The sequence below is a fragment of the Hemiscyllium ocellatum genome, chromosome 3, assembly GCF_020745735.1.
Source record: "Hemiscyllium ocellatum isolate sHemOce1 chromosome 3, sHemOce1.pat.X.cur, whole genome shotgun sequence".
Taxonomy (NCBI): Eukaryota; Metazoa; Chordata; class Chondrichthyes; order Orectolobiformes; family Hemiscylliidae; genus Hemiscyllium; species Hemiscyllium ocellatum.
The window spans coordinates 12038271-12046882 of record NC_083403.1 but is presented as its reverse complement, the minus strand read 5'-3'; positions in this window follow the sequence as shown (position 1 = coordinate 12046882).

The window sequence follows — 8612 nt, the reverse complement described above, 5'->3', positions numbered from 1 at the left end:
CTCGAAACGTCGAATTCTCTATTCCTGAGATGCTGCCTGGCCTGCTGTGCTTTGACCAGCAACACATTTGCAGCTGTGATCTCCAGCATCTGCAGACCTCATTTTTTACATAATGGAATAGCGTTGGTTAGATGGGCTTCAGTTGGTTTCACAGGTTGGCACAACATCGAGGGCAGAAGGGCCTGTGTTCTATTAACAGCAAAGTTCAGTAAAACTCTCAGACATGAAGTGTAAAAAGACAGTAATACACAGAAGTAATTGTTCAAAACAGCATCTGAAATCATGTCACATATAAAAAACATTCAGTAGCTGGGAAAAAAAAAACAGAATCCAATCACATCTGTAAGATAACGAAAATACACTAAAAATGGAAAGGTGAACTACAAGTGTAAAGAATGCTTCCACTATTTGAGATACTTAGGGCATATGGAATGCTGTTCCTATTTAAACTAGCTGTTAATGGAGGGAATGAAACAATTGCTTATTCAGATGCTGACTACATCTAAAATTACTGAAATAGATACATGTCTTTTATGGTCATTAGTAACATGAAGCTCTTGTGAATTGCAGAACTTCCTCTTTCTAATCTCACTGAAGAGATGATTAGTAGTGGCTGAGCAAAAGGCAGTCAGCAAGAACAGCCCAAGACCGTACTAATTAGAGTTGCGCCGACCACCCAAACTTTGCCAGGAAAGAAAATTCTGAAAATATAAACCAGAGACTGAGTCAACCCATTTAACCTTTGAGAATCAATGTTAACATTTCAGGTCAGTGACCTTTCACCAGATTGACCTTCACCTGATAGATGTAAAAGATCACATCGGAGCCATGATCAGCCCATGTCATATTGAAAATATTACCAAACCATTTTAAAGACGACTTATAAGTGAACGATTAGGAGTACTGACTGAAAACGTTAAGGAATGGTGATTAATAGCATTGACTTTGTTCGGACTCACATTTAGCAACATTTTGTAGCTGCTCTGGAAATTATAAAATATTATTGCACAGAATTATAGTGCTCAAATATGGACTTTGTGCCAGTATTTGCTAACCATCTATGTAGGCCATCAGTACAACCTCAGACAGTAACAGCTAGAGGAAATGAAGTGGATACAGATTTTCCAAAAAAAAATTAAGATAGCACAAAAAAAACTGCTGAAAAGGTGGTATTGTGGGCAATATTGGCAATACTGATGAAGTTAGAAAGTAGATGGTTGGATTAAATTAGGTGGAGTGTAGACAGGAGTAATTCATAGCTCTTTTCTGTGCTGCAACCTTCTGATCTGTTCTCACTTTTATTGTTAATTTTGAAGCAAATACTGAAATCCCTTTAAACAATGAATTGATGAGATTTGCTTTAATAGCAGAGGGTGATGCAGGGAATTCCACATTTTAATAACGCTGGTGTAAAACAAAGTTCAATAGTCTCATAGTCTCACTGACCACAAATATAATTCTTTGTCGTTAAACCCTTAGGGGGTAATGCCACTGGTACCAGCTTCCCAACCAACTGGTTATCATACGAAGCTCAAAACGCCTGTTAATATTTTACTCAGACATGAAAGACATAATGGCTAGGCTAAACCATATCTACACAGGGATTGCAATAGGCACCATTTCCAGCCTTACATGTTTCACTGCATGAATATCAGGATAGGATTCCCAAAAAAACCTCATTTGTTCCTAGCCTATGGATAGAGATTTTGAAACATGCTATTACAAGTGCGCTCAGTGCAGTATATTGACCAAACCTAGCACTGTCTAGCTGTGCAAATGAAAGGAGAGAGACTTGTTTAAGAATTTTATTAAAATGATTAGTTAAACAATAATAAATGAGGCATTAAAAAGAGACAAAACAATATTACAAGATGTATACAGGCACTAGTCTTTGATAATAAAAATAAAATGCCTATTGTATGATTTAAGGAAAGCCTCACTCTGTATAAAAATAGTATACAACTAATTTTAAATATACATATATAAATATGGAAAATAAAAGAGACTCAGTAACTGAAATCAGAGCTGCACTATTAAGGGAGGGGAAATAGAGCCATCACTTCAAACTCAGCTCACTGAATAACTTACAAAAAGTAACAAACAATTTAGGTGTAATTCCACAATGTAAGTCAAAAGACACTATGTGATAAAACAAACTGAATTATTCTATCTGTGTAAACTAATTGCTATTATAAATTACGATCCCTAAACTCTGGCAGAAAAACCCACGCAGCAAGAACAGAATTTGAATTAAAAATCACTTGGCCTTCCTTGTGAGTCATAAAGTGACTAGTCTGTTTCACAAGTGTATACACCTATTCACTGCAGCACATGATTTATAAACACTTGTGATCTTAAAGTTAGACCAAGATTATGTGAATGCAATTTTTTTTTTATTTTAAATATCCATTATTTCACAAGCTAAATCTGATCATAGGTAACAATGCACCATTTTAATTTCTATAAAACAGACTATTAAAGTAACCAACATGCTTCTCAAAATATTTCAGGGTGCTACTTGCTTTGTAGAAAAGCCCTAACACATCTCAATCACATACAATATTTATAACCAAACGCAATAGCCCTCTCACACAGCGCATGAGCTCACAAACATGCGATAAATGACCAGTTAATCTATTCTTACGTGGTCATTATTACGTGATGGGAGAACAATGGTCACATCAGCAAGAGAATTCCTTAAATGATTCTATGGAATCTTTACCATTATCTCTAACATTGGAAGGTTGAGGCAGACATCTCACAAAAAAGGACAACATCTCCAACAACTCCTTCAGTAGTAGTTCGTACAGATTTGGTATGGAATCCAATCCATAAATTCTGGCCAAGGATGAGTTGCTACTAAGCTGACAAAAACAACAATGCTGCAATTTGTCTGTCAATGTACAGAAAACAACTTTACACCAGCCGGCATACAGAAAGAACAGTCACTTTTCTAAGTACTTGCTGGCAGAGAAAATTCCAGCAGGCGGTGTTGTGAATTTCATATAATTCAATCATCAGGCGAGGACACTCACCTGATAACAGGATTTTGTTTTAATGCACCTGGTGCAACACTATAATCATAAAGTATAAGAAAATGGATAAGATAGTGGCTGTATAAATTTGTTATTGAGGTGACTCAAGGAGTAAATAACTAATTACACTGGCTAATAAATATAAAAACAGAATTTTTAGCTTTAATTGTCAATGTAAGCTGCACAAGTTGCATTCACCATAGGGCACAGATGTATCAATAGGTCCTTCAAACAACCTTCGGATGACAGCTCTACTAGGGCAGTGCTCAGGCTGCCTACAAACTGGCAACAAATATCTCGACTCAGAAACTGTAGCAAGCACCATGTGATATGAACAATTAGTAAAAACTGAATCACCTATAAAAATAAAATTTCATTTTACAGCTGATATTGCCACAAGATGTATTTTCAGATATCTTGTACCTGCCCATCACACACCAATGCATGGCACAGAGATACGCAGGAAATTAATAACTGGTCATGGATGTGGCCACAGAGTTATCGTAAATAATTTCACATCAGTAGCATCCCACGTAGTACAGCTGAGATTGGTAAATCACTGGTGAAATACCAAGCAGAAGCCACACACTTGCAAGGACCAAGAATCATCGAGGCTGATTTCATATCACAGTCATAACATGCTCATCAGCAACTTGAGGGTTTGGTTCCATTAATTTCATCAACCCTACTGTTCAGCAGGTGTGTCATGTTATATAACTGCAGGTCCTATAATTTTAGGAGACTTGACTAATGGCACAAATACTGGGATAACCCAAGTCCTTGGCAGCAATCAAAGCATTCATAATGCCACAACTAATATTACTGTGATGCAAAAAGATTTTTAAAAATCTGGAACCAGCTGCAAATTAGTACACCTTAAATTCCTTTCTGATATAAATCTAAATCCCGACTATAGGTACCTGGTAGGAAATCTCACACTAACGCTCCAGTCTTTGCTAACAATGACTATGCCCATTACAGGACGTAAAACTGCTTCTGTTGCTGGGGGACCTATACTTGCTCTTAATCACATTAGAGCATTCTTAGTCATTCTACGATGGGATTTCTGGCTTTTATTAAGCAATTCTATGACATGTCTGAGAATCCAAGAATCTCTTCAGTGTCCTATCACCAATTCCATCCCTGACCTACACTGTTGTTCATGAGTTCCTAAGGATCTATAATTGGTCCCTTCACTTACAGGAAACCTCTGTAACTTTACGGTGATATTGGGCCAGATTTTATTGTGTCCACTGAAAACACTGGCTCTAATTCTTCACCTAGTACATCTGCGATTGCTGATGAAAGGCTTATGCCTGAAACGTCAATTCTCCTGCTCCTCGGATGTTGCCTGACCTACTGTGCTTTTCCAGCAGTACATTCGCGAATCTGTGTTATCAAGCTATGTATCCAATATCCAGTTTCTGACAGACAAATTACTAACCTCATGTTGTAGTCAGTGAATAAAAATGATGCAGTTGATGAACAAGAAATTTGACATAATTGATATCAAACAGAACTTAAACCTGACAAATTCCCTGACACCAATGATCTACATCCTCAGGTTCTCAATATGTGGCAGCAGAGATCTTGGATGCATTGATAGTGATTTACATTCTCAAACAAGCAGTCTCAGTGGACCAGGAATGAACAAATGTAAATCTGCTTTTCAAGGATAGAAAGAGAAAAAAACAGAAATCTTGGAAATAATTAAGAGAATCTTTAGGAAAATTTCTGGAAACATTAGGTACAATTAAAAACCATAGAATGATTAGGAAGAGGAAACATGGCTTTGTAAGAGGAAAACTGTTTCTAAAAATGATTAGCATTTTTGAGGATGCAGGAATTGCACACCATTATGATGTCAGACCATAACCGCTGTTCCTGTCCCTCCAAATGGCATTAGTGTTCTGCCAAGACTCATGGACTGCAGTGGTTCAAAAAGGTGGCTCACTATGTTCACAAGAGCAATAAGATGTAGACAATAAATGCTGATCTAGCAAGCAATGTCATATTTCATGAATAAGAAATAAAAAGAGGGTCAGTAATTAGAGGACAAATGGTGAAAGGGTGGAGGGTAATGCAAGGAGACTGTTTACTTGCTCTGAATGATAATCTGGAATGCACTGCTCAATAGCAACTTTCAAAAGAGATTTGGATCTCTACTTAGGAAAAGAAAAATTGAAGACTACAGAATGGCACTTATCAATAGAGAGCGTGTTTTTTTTTAAAGCGAACTAGGACAGACGTGATTCTAAATCAAAATGGAACCATTTAGGCTATGCTTAAATGGTATGCAGACAGGGTAGGCCTCCCAGAACTGTAACAAGGAGAAACTGTTAGTCACATCTAATCTTGCACTATTCAAAATGGGGCGTTGTTGACACAGCAATCACTGTAAAATAATTACATGATGTGAGATAAAAGAAAAATAGGTATCTGATATAAACTGTAGTTGCTATAAAAACACAGCTGGTTCCTCTAAAGAAAACAGACAGATTAATGATGTAAACCAGTCTTCATGAGGTATCTAAACTGTTTTTCCTACTTTCAGATGCTGCTGAACCTGTTCATTTTCAGCAGCTTTGGTTTAAATTGAACTGTACAGTAACTTTAGTTTTTGTGTAAAGAAAACAAACGCTCTCCCTTCCCAAAAACCCAAACCAAAATCATTTAATGAAGTGAAACAATACAAGTCAGGCCTTTGAATAAAAGTAGGTATAAAACCTCCAAGGCAGAAAGGAGGAGGCTGGCTCATGTTCACAGGATATCAATTATAGCACCTCAAGTTGTTAAGGAAGTTTTAAAATAAACTTCTCAAGAGTCTAAAATTGTGAATACTGTCGGGGACTTCTTTAAAGGAAGGATATTGCAGCTGCAGGAAACACAGATTCAATCGGTTGCTGAGGAAATATACGTCCAAACGCTTGAAAATTTAGATCTTTTATGGGGTAAATAAAATACAAATTTTTAAATTCGACATGGAGTAAATTGAATGGGGTAATGGAGCGTGGAAGGGAAGGAAAAGAAGGGGTAACAGAGCAGAGGGAATGAGACAATGAAGGAGAGGGAATAATGGAATGGAAGGAATGGGGCAATAGGGAATAGTGGGCAACAGAACAAAAGAGCTAGGAAGGCAAAAGGCAAGGATGGGCTGAATGGACAACGAAAACAGAGAGAAGAGTGATAATTGAGGGTGGACATACTATGTGGTGGGGGGTGATACTCAGGAGAAGGGTGTATGTGAGTCAGAGGGAGAAGCATGATAGTGTCAAGTGTGAGAGGCATATGGAGTAACAGAGACCTGGAGGAATAGGTGACACAGCCAGAATCACTGGGAAGGAGATGGAAGCAGGAGGAAGGGGAAGGAGGCCTGGGGGTCAGATAGGAAGGAAGGGCAAGGAGAGGTATAGGGAGGGGAAGAGAAAGGAGGGGAGTAGGGGGAGGAAGGAAGAGGAGAGGAAGGGGAAGGAGGGGAGAGGGAGGAAGGAAAAGGCTCGGGGGGAAGGAGAGGAGAGGAGAGGGGGAGGAAGGGAAAGGAGCAGAGGGGAGGAAGGGAGAGGAGCGGAGGGGAGGAAGGGAGAGGAGCGGAGGGGAGGAAGGGAGAGGAGCGGAGGGGAGGAAGGGAGAGGAGCGGAGGGGAGGAAGGGAGAGGAACGGAGAGGAGGAAGGGAGAGGAGCGGAGGGGAGGAAGGGAGAGGAGCGGAGGGGAGGAAGGGAGAGGAACGGAGAGGAGGAAGGGAGAGGAGCGGAGGGGAGGAAGGGAGACGAGTGGTGGGAAGGAAAGGAAGGAGTGTGGGTGCAGGAAGGGAAAGAATGGTGAGTGGAAGGGAGAGGAGGAGGGGATGGAAGGGTGAGGAGCGAGGGGAAGGAAGGGTGAGGAGCGAGGGGTGAGGAAGAGGAGTGGAGTGAGGGGGAAAGGGAGAGGAATTGGGGGTGGAGGAAGGGAGAGGAGTGGGGGAGGAAGGGAGAGGAGTGGGGGAGGAAGGGAGAGGAGTGGAGGGGGGAAGGGACAGGAGAGGAGGGAGGAAGGGAGAGGAGTGGAGGGGGAGGGGAGAGGAGTGGGAATGGAGGAAGGGAAGGAGTGGGGATGGAGGAAGGGAAGGAGTGGGGATGAGGAAGGGAAGGAGTGGGGGGGAGGAAGGGAGAGGAGTGGGGGGGAGGAAGGGAGAGGAGTGGGGGGGAGGAAGGGAGAGGAGTGGGGGGGAGGAAGGAAGAGGAGTGGGGGGGAGGAAGGGAGAGGAGTGGGGGGGAGGAAGGAAGAGGAGTGGGGGGGAGGAAGGGAGAGGAGTGGGGGGGAGGAAGGGAAGGAGTGGGGGGGAGGAAGGGAGAGGAGTGGGGGGGAGGAAGGGAGAGGAGTGGGGATGGAGGAAGGGAGAGGAGTGGGGATGGAGGAAGGGAGAGGAGTGGGGGGGAGGAAGGGGGGGAGGGAGAGGAGTGGGGGTGGAGGAAGGGAGAGGAGTGGGGATGGAGGAAGGGAGAGGAGTGGGGGGGAAGAGGAAGGGAGAGGAGTGGGGGGGAGGAAGGAAGAGGAGTGGGGGGGAGGAAGGGAGAGGAGTGGGGGGGAGGAAGGAAGAGGAGTGGGGGGGAGGAAGGGAGAGGAGTGGGGGGGAGGAAGGAAGAGGAGTGGGGGGGAGGAAGGGAGAGGAGTGGGGGGGAGGAAGGAAGAGGAGTGAGGGGGAGGAGGGAAGAGGAGTGAGGGGGAGGAAGGAAGAGGAGTGAGGGGGAGGAGGGAAGAGGAGTGAGGGGGGAGGAGGGAAGAGGAGTGGGGGGAAGGAGGGAGAGGAGTGGGGGGGAGAGGAAGGGAAAGGATGGGGGGGGAGGAAGATAGAGGAGGGGGGAGAGGAAGGGAGAGGAGTGGGGGGGAGGAAGGGGGGGAGGGAGAGGAGTGGGGGGAGAGGAAGGGAGAGGAGTGGGGGGTAAGAGGAAGGGAGAGGAGTGGGGGGTAAGAGGAAGGGAGAGGAGTGGGGACTGAGGAACCGAGACGAGTGGGGGGGAATGGAGACGGGGGGGAGACGGAGATGGGGGGGGAGACGGAGACGGGGGGGGAAACGGAGACGGGGGGAAACGGAGACGGGGGGGGAAACGGAGACGAGGGGGGAAACGGAGACGGGGGGGGAAACGGAGACGAGGGGGGAAACGGAGACGGGGGGGGGGAAACGGAGACGAGGGGGGAAACGGAGACGAGGGGGGAAACGGAGACGGGGGGGGGGAAACGGAGATGGGGGGGGAAACGGAGACGGGGGGGGGGAAACGGAGATGGGGGGGGAAACGGAGACGGGGGGGGAAACGGAGACGGGGGGAAACGGAGACGGGGGGGGGGGAAACGGAGATGGGGGGGGAAACGGAGACGGGGGGGGAACGGAGACGGGGGGGGGAAACGGAGACGGGGGGGGGAAACGGAGACGGGGGGGGGGAAACGGAGACGAGGGGGGAAACGGAGACGGGGGGGGGGAAACGGAGACGAGGGGGGAAACGGAGACGGGGGGGGGGAAACGGAGACGAGGGGGGAAACGGAGACGAGGGGGGAAACGGAGACGGGGGGGGGGAAACGGAGACGAGGGGGGAAACGGAGAC